Source organism: Mesoplodon bidens, assembly GCF_964165515.1.
Source record: "Mesoplodon bidens genome assembly, chromosome: 4".
NCBI lineage: Eukaryota > Metazoa > Chordata > Mammalia > Artiodactyla > Ziphiidae > Mesoplodon > Mesoplodon bidens.
Window position 1 is genome coordinate 120,099,329 of NC_138160.1, and position 18,767 is coordinate 120,118,095.

The window sequence follows — 18,767 nt, forward strand, 5'->3', positions numbered from 1 at the left end:
TCGAACCTGTGTCCCCTACATTGGCAGGTGCATTCTTAACAACTGTGCCACCAGGGAAGTCCCCTGGGGTATCTTTAAATAATTCCTTTTAGGAATTTCTTTAAGGAATTACTTAAAGCAAATATCCCTTCATTAGAAGTATTTTGAGCAACAGATATGTGTAAGGCATTCTGATTCCTAAGGCGAGAATGAAAATTATGTAAGAGTCTTTGTGTAATACAAACTAAATATCATGAACGATGAGACGTTTATTCATACCATTACAATACATGATTTAAAAATGATGATAACCTAAAACATGTAAAAAGTAAATTGCAGTGGATGTTCAAAGAAGGGAGAGAGAGAACATGAGAGGACATCAAGGCAGGGAGGAGGGAATCAGAGGAGGCTTTGTGGTAGAGATAGCTGTTGAATTGGATTGTGAATGCTATACCATTTAATAAAATGCAGCATACTCTCTAGGCTATATTTTACAATGAGTCCCGTTTTGACAAAGTAGTCTTTTTTGAGAATGATACTCGAAAACACAGCTAATAGTTCCACACAGTGTTTATAAGTGCATAAAAATTCTAGTCATGTCTCAAAACACCTATTTGTACTGACAGAAAGAAGATAAGATGATTGGGTATAGGACTTGACAACCTTTTATTTTGTGTTCTTATTGATATATTTCACAAAGAAGACAGATGAGTAATTGTTATGTCAGAAACATTTGTGTGTTCAAAGGTGCACTTACCATTCAAAGTCCGTTCAACTTGGATTTAATATTCTTATTATTTTAGAAGCCAGAATACTTAGAAGTAAGTAAATACCATATTTGGGAGTAATGCATCTAATAAAATTAAATTATAACTCAGTTTATCTGTTTGGCATTTCAAAACTTTCTGAGTGGAGTGGGAGCAATTGGCTTAGCAATTTTACAATATTGCTTTCCAACTTCTCATAGAGATCATGGATACAAGAGAAAGGTTGTGCAGAAATTAGGGAAGGGAATGAAGGGAATGTTCTACTCTTCTAGGTAATAAGGGAGAAAATTGGATAAGTTATTCTCCTTCAAATAACTATGTTAACTGCAAACAAAATAGATTTGCATCCATTATAATTTTGCATAATTAATGTTCACACATGATATAATGGAATCCAATATATATGATTAGTAAATACTTGCTGATGAATGAATAATTAAATTTGTGAATGTATTAATTGGTTGGAAACACTGTTCAACATAGAGGGAAAAACTTTAACTTAGTTTTATCTTTATGTGTATATATAGTTAACAGTTTAAAGGCTATTTTCCAACGTATTATTTTCTTCCTTATGATATATAATCATGAAACAACACAACAGGGATTTTCTGGTCCTAGAGCTAGCGTGAAAAATTTCAATGCTGTATTCTGGGGTTAAATAAGAGTCCAGTTCCTGTAGGTAACGAAGTGATTAGTAGGAATGCACATCATAACACTGTGAACTTTGCAGTGAATGAAAATTAAAATGCAGTTAATTTTAAGGGAGAAAATTGGTGCACAAAATGTTAGTATTTCAGGTATCAAAACACAGTGTATAAACTCTCTATTAAGAAAATTCACCATTTATTTCTTTTATTTCATTGCTTTCTGTAACAAGGAGAGATAAGGATACCAGCAAGGTCTATGAAGTTTGAGAATCAGGAATTGTTTGAGAGAAACATTTTGACTAGACTACAAAGGAAACATAAGTAAGTGATAAGAAGATCAATGGATCTGAGAGTTAGAAGGAAAATTATCTACTTTAAAGGAAAAAAATGTAGTTAATAACAGAGGAAAATGTCCCTTGCCACAGAATTTTTAAACTTATGTGAGTGATAAATTAACAGAGATATACTGTTTAGACGTGCAGGGCTATTGTGCCATCTCACTCATCCAGCTGAATAGTCTTTTTCCATCACTGTTGATATTTCGCTTTTTAGGTTGTTCGTTGTCTGTTAATTTTTGTGGACTGGATAATTCCTTATATATATAGAAAGTTTGATGTATAAAAACATGGGGAAAATAACTTCCATAAAGCTGTAGTATTTGTAATTCAACACAGGCATTTATTATTTACTTCTTCCTATCCAAGTGCATATTGATCCAATCTTGATTCTTTAGAAAAGAATGCTTATCATAGTGTTCACTGAATGCCTTAAGAACAACTACAGAATTCTAGAAATAAGGTATTTTTTGCTTCAGTTTTATAAAATATATCCTTTGAAAAGTGTGAAATTTCATAATTTTAACTGTGTGCCCGAGTCACACAGAATCATGTTGATGCATATGTTTTATATTTTGTTCTAACTCTAAGCTCTTCTGTCTTATTTTAGTTTAGAGTGAATGTTAGTATAATTTACAATACTAAAAAAAATTAACTTAAGAAATTCAGGAAGAAAAAAGGAAATTCAGGAAAACCTTTTATCTATATCTCTTCTTTGTTAATATTTAACAGATATAACCAAAATTGACCCACTGTGCAACAAGTAGACAACATGAGTCTCATGGCAATTTTTTCTGTTTAAAATTCTTGATAGACAATTTAATTTTTTAGATGGTATCTGAGGTGTAAACTCTACTATTTAAAATTAGTTGCATTGGCAATATTTTAATGTAGTAAATATTAATGTAGCAAAAATGCACAACAGCATACAACTGACTTTATTAAAAATTCCACATGAAAATTATATTTTAAACATACCAATGTTTTATTAGTGTATCATTCTTCTGGGATTAAAGCAGTTTCTCTTTTGCCAGGATCTATGGAGTATAAAATATTTCCCCTTTGCAATGTCGTTTGTTAACAGAGTGGTAGAATGTTTTTGGCATTCTGGGTATTTTTATTTGCTAACGTATATTCCTTAAGTAGACTTTCCCATAGGTTAATTGGATGTTTCCTTATATCTATTTTGACTTTGAAGCTGATAATCACACGCCGAAAAACTTTAGAGTGCAGTAACTAAGGAAGCGTGCAAGGTATATGATATATATTCAGATTAAAAAATATGTAAATAGATAGCACAATAGTATTCATTGTATAATGCAAAAACCTCAAACTAGTGAAAAGGAGAGAAAAAGAGCATTATAACTTGAGTAGAAAAAAGAAAAGCAATGCTTTTGGGAGATGTATGAATGGGAAAGTTTTGACAACATCTGATAATGTTAATGATATATTGATTTTTATTGCCTTCAATATTTGCAGTTAAAGGGAAACAATAATATTCCAGAGACTAAGTACACTTTAGCTGGCTTGGGATGAAGGTAGACTAAATTACTAAGAGGTTTTTACATTGCTCAAATGAGTGTAATGTGAATATCAGAAATAGCATTTGGCAGAACGTCAAATGAATATAAATCACAATCTAGGACTCTGATTAAAGTATGGGAAGTAAGGAATTTATTGGTAAGGATTATTCTTTAAAACCAAAACTTAATGATAAAGGTGGTTACTCACCTTGTTCCCAATTTTAATTGATGAGATGAGAATGGGTCAGGAAACCACATGTCTCTTTTATACTGCATTTATGAAAAAGAATTAAGATAAGAATTTCTTCCTCAAGCTATAAACACAGAAGGTCATTATATATTTATCTGGAACTTGTCTTGGAATCTAGGAATGAATATGCAGTCACGTTGTCTCCTATGCTGCAGAGAAAGAGAAAAGCCTTTCTGTCCCAACCCAAATTGTTGGCTGTTCCTAGAGCCATCTGTTTGCCATGTACACATATACTGTTTTCATAGCTGAGCTCTATTGACATACCTCAAAGTGTACTCTCTGAATTCAGGCACATTATGTTTATTCTTTAGAATCTTTAAGCAAAGATTACAGCTGTTTTGTTTAGAATCAAAATGATGTTCATACAAAATAAAAACAACCAATTAAGACATCTTAATAGTGGGTTTCGACATCTATATTCATCACTTGAGATTGGCATGTCATTTTCCTTTCTTTTAAGGATTTGGTATCAAGGTTATGCTGGCCTTATTAAACAAGTTAGAAGTGGTTTTTTTCCTCTCCTTTTTTTTCTAGTCTCTGGTCATGTTTGTTAAGATCGGTGTTATTTCTGTCTTAAACATTTAGTAGAATTCACTAGGAATGTTCTCTGTGCCTTACGTTTTCTTTGTGGGAAAGTTTTAAATCATGAAATGACATTTCTTTATTAGTAAGAGAAATATTCATATTTTTATTCTTCTTGTTTCATTTCTGTAAATTCTTTTTTCCAGAAATATGTTAATTTTATCTAAATTTTCAAATATTTTGGCATAAAGTTTTTTATAATATCCTCTTTGTGATCTTTGTAACATCTACAGGATCTGTAGTGATATTCCTCTTTCCAATCTTGATGTTATTGTCACCTCTCATTTTTCCTGGTTAGACTTGGAAGTAGCTTGTTATATTAGCCTTTCAAGGACTAACTTGGCTTTTGGGATTCTCTTGCTTGTATATATGCTTTCTATTTAATTGATTTCTGCTCTTAACATTATTTACCTCCTAATATTTTCTTTATGTTCAATTTGCTATTTGATTTCTAGCTTCTTATATAGCTTATTGTTTTTCAGGGTTTTTTATTTTTAATGTATGGATTTAAAGCTGAAAAATTCTCCTAAGTATGGTATGAGCTGCTTCATGCAAATCATATTTTTTAAAATGTTAATTGAAGTATAACATACATAAAAGTTCATATATTGTATATGTATAGCTTGCTGAACAATTCAAAATCAACAGAATCATGTAATCACCACAGAGGTAAAGAAGTAGAAGAGCATTACCAACACCCCAAGCCCCGCCCAGCCTCCTCTATCTTTACTCCCTTCTGAAATATAACTATTATCATGAATTCCAACATCATAAAAATAGAATCGTATGGTATGATTATGTTTTTGTGTCTGGCTAATTTAATTCAATATCATACATATGACAATCATCTGGCCTGCTGTGTATAGCAATAATCCATCCATTAAATTGCTGTATGTCACATTGTATGAATATATCACAATTTATTTATCCATTTTTCTGCTGATGGACATTTTTTTTAAGTTTATTTTTGCTATTATGGACAATTCTGCTATGAACATTTTTTCCATGTCTTTTGGTGCACATATTTGCAGTTCTGTTGACTGTGTATCTAGTAGTAGAAATTGCTTGGTTATATGGTATGAGCATGCTCAAGTTTAATAGATACTGCCAACAGGTTCCCAAATTAGTTGTTCCAAGTTCCTCTCCTGCCAGCAGCGCTTGAGAGTTTCAGTTACTCCACATACTTGAATAATTAGTATTACCAGAATTTTACATTTTCATTGTTATAGTGGTGTGTACTAGTACCTCAGTTTTAAAATTTAAGTTCTAGGGCCTCCCTGGTGGCGCAGTGGTTGAGAGTCCGCCTGCCGATGCAGGGGACGCGGGTTCGTGCCCCGGTCTGGGAGGATCCCACATGCCGCGGAGCGGCTGGGCCCGTGAGCCATGGCCGCTGAGCCTGAGCGTCCGGAGCCTGTGCTCCGCAACGGGAGAGGCCACAACAGTGAGGGGCCCGCATAACACAAAAATAAATAAATAAAATTAAAATTTAAGTTCTAGATTTGTGTTTTTTTCCATGTAATGTAATAATTGAATACTGAACAGTCTACGAAGTGAATATTAAAATGCTTAGACCATTCATCTCTCCTTTCCATTGTATATGTTTTTTTTTAAATTTATTTAATTAATTTATTTATGGCTGTGTTGGGTCTTTGTTTCTGTGCGAGGGCTTTCTCTAGTTGTGGCAAGCGGGGGCCACTCTTCATTGTGGTGCGCGGGCCTCTCACTATTTTGGCTCCTCTTGTTGCGGAGCACAGGCTCCAGACGCGCAGGCTCAGTAATTGCGGCTCACGGGCCCAGTTGCTCCGCGGCATGTGGGATCTTCCCAGACCAGGGCTCGAACCCATGTCCCCTGCATTGGCAGGCAGATTCTCAACCACTGCGCCACCAGGGAAGCCCCCATTGTATATGTTTTTAAAGTCAGGTTTATTGGTTGTTTGAGAAATATTGGTTCACTGAGCTCTACAGATCTTCCAAATGTGGACACATTTTATTATGCAATAACAAAAAATCACATTTGTCAATACCACCATCGATCTCATCAGACAGACAGTCTTTTAGTATTGGGAACCTACAAGCTCGTGGTGGCAGACAAAAGTTTTCCAAAATTATGATTCTTACTCAAAATCTTAAATTTTATCATTTGCAACAAATACTGTCACTTGTTTTCCTTGCAGTGACAGGCTCATTTCATTCATTTTTAAGAGAACGTCTGCCTTCTGGTGTTATAAATACCCAAGTTCATCTTGTAAATTTCCTGTCTCAGACCTGGAGTCAACTATTTTACAAAGATCCTTCAATCCTTTTTTGTGGGAGATGGTATTTAGAAATATAATCTGGACAGTAGGTGTGCTTATTCCTACATGGTTGAGTCAGCGTTTCTAGGTGTGAACTAGGGGATATGCATTTTTTAAAAGGTAAAATAAATCACAAGTTCATATTAATCTTTACAATTCAAGTTCAGAACTATTAGGTTTTTACTTAATTTCATCACTTTTACATTTGTATCTCCTTTCTCCCATAACAAAAATCCCAGTGTTCATTTATATCAACATATTACTAATTTATTTCCACACACTACTCAAAGAACACACGTAGAAAACAATACCAGCATTACACCAACACTGTGATTACAGTAACAGTTTAATATTTTTGCCATTCTTTTCATTTGCAGGGTATATTTTACTAGGCTTGTACAAGTTACTGTGTTTTAAAGTATCTTGGAATAGTTCATCTCTGTGTAGTTATGCCACCAACTACATAGAGTTAGGTTCATTTGTTTCAAGTTGCGTTCAGAGTGAGGGCTTGCTTTTTTTTTTTTTGCGGTACACGGGCCTCTCACTGCCGTGGCCTCACCTGCCGCGGAGCACAGGCTCCGGACGAGCAGGCTCAGCGGCCATGGCTAACGGGCCCAGCCGCTCTGCGGCATGTGGGATCTTCCCGGACCGGGGCACGAACGCGTGTCCCCTGCATCGGCAGGCGGACTCTCAACAACTGTGCCACCAGGGAAGCCTGGGGGCTTTCTTTTTTTGCTTTTGGAATTTTGGAATTTTATTTTATTTATTTATTTTTATACAGCAGGTTCTTATTAGTCATCAATTTTATACACATCAGTGTATACATGTCAATCCCAGTCACTCAATTCAACACACCACCATCCCCACACCCCTGCGGCTTTCCCCCCTTGGTGTCTGTACGTTTGTTCTCTACATCTGTGTCCCAACTTCTGCCTTGCAAACCGGTTCATCTGTACCATTTTTCTAGGTTCCACATACATGCGTTAATATACGATATTTGTTTTTCTCTTTCTGACTTACTTCACTCTGTATGACAGTCTCTAGATCCATCCACGTCTCAACAAATGACCCAATTTCGTTCCTTTTTATGGCTGAGTAATATTCCATTGTACATATGTACCACAACTTCTTTATCCATTCGTCTGTCGATGGGCATTTAGGTTGCTTCCGTGACCCGGCTATTGTAAATAGTGCTGCAATGAACATTGGGGTGCATGTGTCTTTTTGAATTATGGTTTTCTCTGGGTATATGCCCAGTAGTGGGATTGCTGGATCATATGGTAATTCTATTTTTAGTTTTTTAAGGAACCTCCATACTGTTCTCCATAGTGGCTGTATCAATTTACATTCCCACCAACACTGCAAGAGGGTCCTCTTTTCTCCACACTGTCTCCAGCATTTGTTGTTTGTAGATTTTCTGATGATGCCCATTCTAACTGGTGTGAAGTGATACCTCATTGTAGTTTTGATTTGCATTTCTCTAATAATTAGTGATGTTGAGCAGCTTTTCATGTGCTTCTTGGCCATCTGTATGTCTTCTTTGGAGAAATATCTATTTAGGTCTTCTGCCCATTTTTGGATTGGGTTCTTTGTTTCTTTAATATTGAGCTGCATGAGCTGTTTATATTTTGGAGATTAATCATTTGTCTGTTGATTCGTTTGCGAATATTTTCTCCCATTCTGAGGGTTGTCTTTTCGTCTTGTTTATGGTTTCCTTTGCTGTGCAAAAGCTTTGAAGTTTCATTAGGTCCCATTTGTTTATTTTTGTTTTTATTTCCATTACTCTAGGAGGTGGGTCAAAAAAGATCTTGCTGTGATGTATGTCAAAGAGAGTTCTTCCTATGTTTCCCTCTAAGAGTTTTATAGTATCTAGTCTTACATATAGGTCTCGAATCCATTTTGAGTTTATTTTTGTGTATGGTGTTAGGGCGTGTTCTAATTTCATTCTTTTCCATGTAGCTGTCCAGTTTTCCCAGCACCACTTATTGAAGAGACTGTCTTTTCTCCATTGTATATCCTTGCCTCCTTTGTCATAGATTAGTTGACCATCGGTGTGTGGGTTTATCTCTGTGCTTTCTATCTTCTTTCACTGATTTATATTTCTGTTTTTGTGCCAGTACCATATTGTCTTGAGTACTGTAGCTTTGTGGTATAGTCTGAAGTCAGGGAGTCTGATTCCTCCAGCTCTATCTTTTTCCCTCAAGACTGCTTTGGCTATTCGGGGTCTTTTGTGTCTCCATAAAAATTTTAAGATTTTTTGTTCTAGTTCTGTAAAAAATGCCATGGTAATTTGATAGTGATTGCATTGAATCTGTAGATTGCTTTGGGTAGTACAGTCATTTTCACAATATTGATTCTTCCAATCCAAGAACACGGTATATCTCTCCATCTGTTGGTATCATCTTTAATTTCTTTCATCAGTGTCTTAAGTTTTCTGCATAAAGGTCTTTTGTCTCCCTAGGTAGGTTTATTCGTAGGTATTTTATTCATTTTTTTGCAGTGGTAAATGGGAGTGTTTCCTTAATTTCTCTTTTAGATTTTTCATCATTAGTGTATAGGAATGCCAGAGATTTCTGTACATTAATTTTGTATCCTGCAACTTTACCAAATTCATTGATTAGCTCTAGTAGTTTTCTGGTGGCATCTTTAGGATTCTCTATATATAGTATCATGTCATCTGCAAACAGTGACAGTTTTACTTCCTCTTTTCCAATTTGTGTTCCTTTTATTTGTTTTTCTTCTCTGATTGCCATGGCTAGGCCTTCCAAAACTATGTTGAATAATAGTAGTGAGAGTGGACAGCCTTGTCTTGTTCCTGATCTTAGAGGAAATGTTTTCAGTTTTTCACCATTGAGAATGATGTTTGCTGTGGGTTTGTCATATATGGCCTTTATTATGTTGAGGTAAGTTCCCTCTATGCCCACTTACTGGAGGGTTTTTATCATAAATGGGTGTTGAATTTTGTCAAAAGCTTTTTCTGCATCTATTGAGATGATCATATGGTTTTTCTTCTTCAATTTGTTAATATGGTGTATCACATTGATTGATTTGCATATTATGAAAAATCTTTACATCCCTGGAATAAATCCCACTTGATCATGGTGTATGATCCTTTTAATGTGTTTTGGATTCTGTTTGCTAGTATTTTGTTGAGGATTTTTGCATCTATATTCATCAGTGATATTGGTCTGTAATTTTCTTTTTTTGTAGTATCTTTGGTTTTGCTATCAGGGTGATGGTGGCCTCATAGAATGAGTTTGGGAGTGTTCCTTCCTCTGCAATTTTTTGGAAGAGTTTGAGAAGGATGGGTGTTAGCTCTTCTCTAAATGTTTGATAGAATTCACCTGTGAAGCCATCTGGTCCTGGGACATTTGTTTGTTGGAAGATTTTGTTTTGTTTTTTTTTTTTGAAGTACATGGGCCTCTCACTGTTGTGGCCTCTCCCATTGCGGAGCAACAGGCTCCGGACACACAGGCTCAGTGGCCATGGCTCATGGGTCTAGCTGCTCCGCGGCATGTGGGATCTTCCCAAACTGGGGCACGAACCTGTATCCCCTGCATTGGCAGGCAGACTCTCAACCACTGCGCCATGTTGGAAGATTTTTAATCACAGTTTCAATTTCATTACTTGTGATTGGTCTGTTCATATTTTCTATTTCTTCCTGGTTCAGTCTTGGAAGGTTATACCTCTCTAAGAACTTGTCCATTTCTTCCAGGTTGTCCATTTTATTGGCATAGAGTTGCTTGTAGTAGTCTCTTAGGATGCTTTGTATTTCTGCGATGTCTGTTGTACTTCTCCCTCTTCATTTCTAATTTTATTGATTTGAGTCCCCTCCCTCTTTTTCTTGATGAGTCTAGCTAATGGGTTGTCAATTTTGTTTATCTTCCCAAAGAACCACCTTTTAGTTTTATTGATCTTTGCTATTGTTTTCTTTGTTTCTATTTTATTAATTTCTGCTCTGATCTTTATGATTTCTTTCCTTCTGCTAACTTTGGGTTTTGCTTGTTCTTCTTTCTCTAGTTCCTTTAGGTGTAATGTTAGATTGTTTATTTGAGATTTTTCTTATTTCTTGAGGTAGGATGTATAGCTATAAACTGCCCTGTTAGAACTGCTTTTGCTGCATCCCATAGGTTTTGGATCGTTGTGTTTTCATTGTCATTTGTCTCTAGGTATTTTTCGATTTCCTCTTTGATTTCTTCAGTGATCTCTTGGTTATTTAGTAACGTATTGTTTAGCCTCCATGTGTTTGTGTTTTTTAAGTTTTTTTCCCCCTGTAATTGATTTCTAATCTCATAGCATGGTCAGAAAAGATGCTTGATATGATTTCAATTTTCTTAAATTTACTGAGGCTTGATTTGTGACCCAAGGTGTGATCTGTCCTGGAGAATGTTCCTTACGCACTTGAGAAAAAAGTGTAATCTGCTGTTTTTGGATGGAATGTCCTATAAATATCAATTAAATCTATCTGGTCTGTTGTGTCATTTAAAGCTTCTGTTTCCTTATTTATTTTCTGTTTGGATGATCTGTCCTTTGGTGTAAGTGAGGTGTTAAAGTCCCCCACTATTATTGCGTTACTGTCGATTTCCTCTTTTATGACTGTTAGCAGTTGCCTTATGTATTGAGGTGCGCCAATGTTGCGTGCATATATATTTATAATTGTTATATCTTATTCTTGGATTGATCCCTTGATCATCATGTAGTGTTCTTCTTTGTCTCTTGTAATAGTCTTTATTTTAATGTCCATTTTGTCTGATATGAGAATTGCTACTCCAGCTTTCTTTTGATTTCCATTTGCATGGAATATCTTTTTCCATCCCTTCACTTTCAGTCTGTATGTGTCCCTAGGTCTGAAGTGGGTCTCTTGTAGACAGCATATATATGGGTCTTGTTTTTGTATCCATTTAGCAAGTCTGTGTCTTTTGGTTGGAGCATTTAATCCATTCACCTTTAAGGTAATTATCAATATGTATGTTCCTATGACCATTTTCTTAATTGTTATGGGTTTGTTTTTGTAGGTCCTTTTCTTCCCTTGTGTTTCCCACTTATAGAAGTTCCTTTAGCATTTGTTGTAGAGCTGGTTTGGTGGTGCTGAATTCTCTTAGCTTTTGCTTGTCTGTAAAGCTTTTGATTTCTCCATCGAATCTGAATGAGATCCTTGCGGGGTAGAGTAATCTTGGTTGTAGGTTCTTCCCTTTCATCACTTTAAGTATATCATGCCACTCCCTTCTGGCTCGTAGAGTTTCTGCTGAGAAATCAGCTGTTAACCTTTTGGGAGTTCCCTTGTATGTTATTTGTCGTTTTTCCCTTGCTGGTTTCAATAATTTTTCTTTGTCTTTAATTTTTGCCAATTTAATTACTATGTGTCTCGGCATGTTTGTTCTTAGGTTTATCCTGTATGGGACTCGCTCAGCTTCCTGGACTTGGGTGGCTATTTCCTTTCCCATGTTAAGGAAGTTTTCGACTATAATCTCTTCGAATATTTTCTCTGGTCCTCTCTCTCTCTTTCTTCTCCTTCGGGGACCCCTATAATGCAAATCTTGTTGCGTATAATGTTGTCCCAGAGGTCTCTTAGGGTGTCTTCATTTCTTTTCATTCTTTTTTCTTTATTCTCTTCCTCAGCAGTGAATTCTCCCATTCTGTCTTCCAGGTCACTTATCCGTTCTTCTCCCTCAGTTATTCTGCTATTGATTCCTTCTAGTGTAGTTTTCATTTCAGTTATTGTTTTGTTCATCTCTGTTTGCTTGTTCTTTAATTCTTGTAGGTCTTTGTTAAACATTTCTTGCTTCTTCTCGATCTTTGCCTCCATTCTTTTTCCGAGGTCCTGGAACATCTTCACTATCATTATTCTGAATTATTTTTCTGGAAGGTTGCCTATCTCCACTTCATTTAGTTGTTTTTCTGGGGGTTTATCTTGTTCCTTCATCTGGTACATAGCCCTCTGCCTTTTCATCTTGTCTCTCTTTCTGTGAATGTTGCTTTTGTTCCACAGGCTGCAGGGTTGTAGTTCTTCTTGCTTCTGCTATCTGCCTTGTGGTGGATGAGGCTATCTAAGAGGCTTGTGCAAGTTTCCTGATGGGAGGGACTGGTGGTGGGTAGAGCTGACTGTTGCTCTGGTGGGCAGAGCTCAGTAAAACTTTAATCTGCTTGACTGCTGATAGGTGGGGCTGGGTTCCCTCCCTGTTGGTTGTTTGGAATGAGGCAACCCAACACTGGAGACTACCTGGGCTCTTTGGTGGGGCTAATGACAGACTCTGGGAGGGCTCACGCCAAGGAGTACTTACCAGAACTTCTGCTGCCAGTGTCCTTGTCCCCATGGTGAGCCACAGCCACCCACTGCCTCTGTAGGAGACCCTCCAACACTAGCAGGCAGGTCTGGTTCAGTCTCCCCTGGGGTCACTGCTTCTTCCCCTGGGTCCCGATGTGCGCACTACTTTCTGTGTGCCCTCCAAGAGTGGAGTCTCTGTTTCCCCCAGTCCTGTCGAAGTCCTGCAATCAAATCCCACTAGCCTTCAAAGTCTGATTTGCTAGGAATTCCTCCTTGCGTTGCTGGACTCCCAGGTTGGGAAGCCTGACGTGGGGCCCAGAACCTTCACTCCCGTGGGTGGACTTCTGTGGTTTAAGTGTTTTCCAGTCTGTGAGTCACCTACCCAGCAGTTATGGGATTTGATTTTACTGTGATTGCGCCTGTCCTACCATCTCATCGTGGCTTCTCCTTTGTCTTTGGATGTGGGGTATCTTTTTTGGTGAGTTCCAGTGTCTTCCTGTTGATGATTGTCCAGCAGCTAGTTGTGATTCTGGTGTTCTCACAAGAGGGAGTGAGAGCATGTCCTTCTATGCCACCATCTTGGTTCCTCAGCGCTTGCTTTTTAAAATTACATATTTTTGAACCACCTTTATCCAATTCTCCCTCTCCCCCACCCCCTCCTTTGGTAACCACAAATCTGATCTCTTTTTCTATGAGGTTTTTTTTTTTTTTTTGCGGTACGTGGGCCTCTCACTGTTGTGTTCTCTCCCGTTGCGGAGTACAGGCTCTGGACGCACAGGCTCAGCGTCCATGGCTCACGGGCCCAGCTGCTCCACAGCATGTGGGATCTTCCTGGACCGGGTCACAAACCCGTGTCCCCTGCATTGGCAGGCGGACTCTCAACCACTGCACCACCAGGGAAGCCCTGTTTGTTTGTTTTTGAAGTATAATTGACCTACAGCACTATGTTAGTTCTGGTGCACAACATAGAGACTTGATATTTCTGTACATTATGAAATGATCACCATAATAAGTCTAGTTACCATTTGTCACCATACAAAGATATTACATTATTATTTCCTGTACTTTCCACACTGTACATTTTATACCTGTGACTCATTTATTCTGTAACTGGAAGTTTGCACCTCTTAATTTTCCTTACCTAGTTCACTCATCCTCCAACTCCTTCCCTTCTGCCAACCACCTGTTTGTTCTCTGTACCTATGACTCTGTTTCTGTTTTGTTTATTCATTTGTTTTGTTTTTAGATTCCACATATAAGTGGAATCTTACAGTATTTGTGGTTGTCTGACTTATTTCACTTAGCATAATAACCTCAAGGTCCATCCAGGTTGTCACAAATGGCAAGATTTCATTCTTTTCTATGGCTGAGTAGTATTCATTTCAACTGGGCACTGTTGCTGGGCACTTAGGTTGCTTCTGTATCTTGGCTATTAATAGTGATTAATGCTGCAGTGAACATAGTGGTTCATATATCTTTTCAAACTAGTGTTTTCATTTTCTTTGGAAAAATAGCCAAAAGTGGAATTGCTGGATTGTATGGTAGTTCTATTTCTAATCTTTTGAGGAAACATGATACTGTTTTCCGTAGTGGCTGCACTGATTTACATTCCTTTAAACAATGCATGAGTGTTCCCTTTTCTCCACATTGTCACCAACACTTCTTTCTTATTTGTTGTCTTTTTGATAATAGCCATTCTGACAGGTGTGAGGTGATGTCTCAATGTGGTTTTGATTTGTATTTCCCTGATGATTAGTGATGTTGAGCATCTTTGCATGTAACTGTTGGCCATCTGTATGTCTTCTTTGAAAAAATGTCTATTCAGATCCTCTGCCCATTTTTTAATCAGGTTGTTTGTTTTTTAGATGTTGAGTTATATGAGTTCTTTGTATATTTTGTATATTAACTGCTTATTGGATATATCATTTGCAAATATCTTGTCCCAATCAGTAGGTGGCGTTTTCATTTTGTTGATAGATTCCTTTGCTGTGCAAAACTGTTTTAATTTGATGTGGCCCCATTTGTTTATTTTTGCTTTATTCATTTCTTCTAGGTTGTCCATCTTATTTGCATATAATTGTTCATAGTAATCTCTTATGATATTTGTATTTCTGTGGTGTCAGTTGTCACTTCTTTTCATTTCTGATTTTATTTATTTGCATCCTCTTTTTTTCTTCATGAGTCTGGCTAAAGGTTTATCAATTTTGTTTATCTTTTCAAAGAACCAGCTTTTAGTTTCATTGATGTTTTCTATTTTTTTTTAGTCTCTATTTCATAAATTTCTTCTCTGGTCTTTATGATTTCTTTCCTTCTGCTAACTTTGAGTTTTGTTTGTTATTCTTTTTCTAGTTACTTTAGGTGTAAAAGTTAGATTGTTTAAGATTTTTCTTATTTCCTAAGGTAGGCTTGTATTGCTGTAATCTTCCCTTTTAGAAATGCTTTTGCTGTGTCCCATAGATTTGGGATCATTGTGTTTCTGTTTTTTTATCTCCAGGTATTTTTCGATTTTCTCTTTGACTTTTTCAGTGACCCATTGGTTGTTTAGCATATTGTTTAGCCTCCACATGTTTGTGTTTTTGGGTGTTTTTTGCAGTGTTTTCCTTATAGTTGATTTCTAGTCTTATAGTGTTGTGACTGGAAAAGATGCTTGATGTGATTTCATTCTTCTAAAATTTACTGGGACTTGTTTTGTGGCCTAGCATGTGATCTATCCTGGAGAATGCTCCATGTGTACTTGAAAAGAATGTGATTTCTGCTGCTTTTGCATGGAATGGACTATATATCTATTAAGTTCATCTGGCCTAATGTATCATTTAAGGCCAGCATTTCCTTATTGATTTTCTGTCTGGGTGATCTATTCACTAATGTAAGTGGCATGTTAAAGTCCTTTTCTATTATTGTGTTACTGTTAATTTCTTTCATTACATCTGTTAATATTTGCTTTATGTATTTAGGTGCTCCTATGTTGGGTGCATATATTGGGTTGGTCAAAAAGGTCATTTGGGTTTTTCCATAAGATCTTACAGAAAAACCTGAATGACCTTTTTGGCCAACGCAATATATTTACAGTTGTTACATCTTCTTGTTGGATTGATCCCTTTATTATAATGTAAGTTCCTTCTTTGTGTCTTATTATACTCTTTGTGTTAAAGTGTATTTTGTCTGATATAAGTATGGCTACTCCAGCTTTCTTTCTTTCTTTCTTTTTTTTTTTTTTTTTGCGGTATGCGGGCCTCTCACTGTTGTGGCCTCTCCTATTGCAGAGCACAGGCTCCGGATGCGCAGGCTCAGTGGCCATGGCTCACGGGCCCAGCCGCTCCGTGGCATGTGGGATCCTCCTGGACTGGGGCACAGACCCGCGTCCCCTGCATCGGCAGGTGGACTCTCAACCACTGTGCCACTAGGGAAGCCCTCCAGCTTTCTTTTTGTTTCCATTTACATGGAATACCTTTTTCTACCCCTTCACTTAAGGTCTTTGCACGACTTTCATTAGATATTTGATATTTTGATGCTATTTTAAATGCTATTTAAATTTTTTTATTTTATAGTTTTTGTTGCAAGTATATAAATATAAAAATATTTTTATATAAATTTTGTATTCAGTGTCCTTGCTAAATTTATTTTAAAATCTCACATTTTATATTATTTTATATTTTCTATATATATATTATCATGCAATCTCCAAATAATGTTAGTTTTACTTATTTATTTTTACTTCTAACCATATAGTTTTCCTTTTTTATGGCATTGTTGAATTGAAGTGATGATAATGGGTAATCTTGTTTTATTCCTGATCTCAGAAAGTTTTTAATATTTAATGTAAAATACATTGTTTGACTTTTTTTCAGATATTTTTAGACTAAGGAAGTTTCCTTCCCATTCCAACATACTAAGATGTTGTCTCTTTTCACCTTCATTAAAAAAAAAATAATCAGTGCTCGCTTCGGCAGCACATATACTAAAATTGGAACGATACAGAGAAGATAAGCATGGCCCCTGCGCAAGGATGACACGCAAATTCGTGAAGCGTTCCATATTTTTAGAACTACCATATGACCCAGCAATCCCACTACTAGGCATATACCCTGAGAAAACCATAATTCAAAAAGAGACATGTACCAAAATGTTCATTGCAGCTCTATTCACAATAGCCCGGAGCTGGAAACAACCTAAGTGTCCATCATCGGATGAATGGATAAAGAAGATGTGGCACATATATACAATGGAATATTACTCAGCCATAAAAAGAAACGAAACTGAGCTATCTGTAATGAGGTGGATGGACCTAGAGTCTGTCATACAGAGTGAAGTAAGTCAGAAAGAGAAAGACAAATACCGTATGCTAACACATATATACGGAATTAAAAAAAAATGTCATGAAGAACCTAGGGGTAAAACGGGAATAAAGACACAGACCTACTTGAGAATGGACTTGAGGATATGGGGAGGGGGAAGGGTAAGCTGTGACAAAGCGAAAGAGAGGCATGGACATATATACACTACCAAACGTAAGGTAGATAGATAGTGGGAAGCAGCCGCAGAGCACAGGGAGATCAGCTCGGTGCTCTGTGACCGCCTGGAGGGGTGGGATGGGGAGGGTGGGAGGGAGAGAGATGCATGAGGGAAGGGATGTGGGAACAGATGTATATGTATGACTGATTCACTTTGTTATAAAGCAGAAACTAATAAAAAAAATAAAAAATAAAAAAATAAAATGTAAAAAAAAATAAATAAATAATCAATGGGGGCTTCCCTGATGGCGCAGTGGTTGAGAGTCCCCCTGCCAATGCAGGAGACACGGGTTCGTGCCCCAGTCCGGGAGGACCCCACATGCCACGGAGTGGCTGGGCCCGTGAGCCATGGCCGCTGAGCCTGCGCATCCGGAGCCTGTGCTCCTCAACGGGAGAGGCCACAACAGTGAGAGGCCCACGTACCGCAAAAAAAAAAAAAAAAAAAAATCAATGGATGTTAAATTTATCACATATTTTTCTGTTTATTGAGGTGATCTATGATTTTCATCCTTTTATTGTATTCAAACCATGAATTATGTCAGTCTATTTAATAGTAATAAACCAATCTTCCATTTTTAGAATAAATCTAGTGTCAATGTATTATCTTTTCTTAATATCACTAGATTTAGTTTCCTAACATTTTGCTTAGAATTTTAAAAATCTGGATTTATGATAGAAATTTTCCATTTTTATAATGTTTTTGTCAGGGTTTGGTATCATGACCATGCTGACCTCATATAGTAAATTGATGTGTTACCTTTTTTCAATTCTTTAGAAAGTTTGTGTATATAAGTCAGTTTTTTTTTCCTCCTATAAACATTTAGAAGAATTCAAAATGAAGCCTTATTGGACTAGAGTTCTCTTCATGAAAACGTTTTTAATTATAAATCAATATCTCTTATAGGTATGGAACTATACAGATCTTCTGTTTCTAGTTGTAACAATTTGCTTCATTGTGTTTTCCAATAAATTTGTGCATTTAGTCAAATGCACAGATATAAATTTATAATGTATAGGCTTAAAATTGTTCATAATATTTCTTCATATTATTTTAATGTTGAACCAAATGATGTTTCTTTTTGTATTCCTAGTTTGATGTTTTTTATTTCTCTTTTTTTGTTAAGTTTTGCTGTAGATTTATTGATTTTATTAGTTTTTTCAGTGAGCCATCTTTTGAATGCCAGAAAATAAAAAATAAAAAACATATTACCTTTAAATGAGCAATAGGAAGACTGACAACTGAGATCTCAAGAAAAAAATGGAAGCCAGAAAACAATGAAATGACATCTTCAAGGGCTTTTTAAAAAAATCTGATAACCTAGAATTTTATACCCAGAAAAAATATCCTTCAGAAAAAGAAGTAAATAGGGACTTCCCTGATGGTCCAGTGGTTAAGACTCCGAGCTTCCACTGCAGGGGACGTGGGTTTGATCCTTGGTCGGGGAAGCAAAATCCCAAATAAAACAAACAAAAACCAATAAACAAACAAAAGAAGTAAATAAAAATATTTTCAAACAAAACAAAATTGAGGAAATGCATCTTAATCAGATTTGCATGAAGGAAATAGTGAGCAATTTCTTTAGTTATATGGAAAATATTCCCAAGTAGAAGCAT

General features: G+C 36.5%; 1 protein-coding gene across 8 annotated transcripts in view; it reads left to right on the forward strand.

Moving 5' to 3' along the window:
* Positions 1-18,767, forward strand: part of LOC308615791 (protocadherin alpha-C2) — a gene marked incomplete at its 5' end in the record, with an annotated part of 150,963 nt that overhangs the window by 72,384 nt on the left and 59,812 nt on the right. The gene's annotated exons all lie outside the window — the stretch shown is intronic.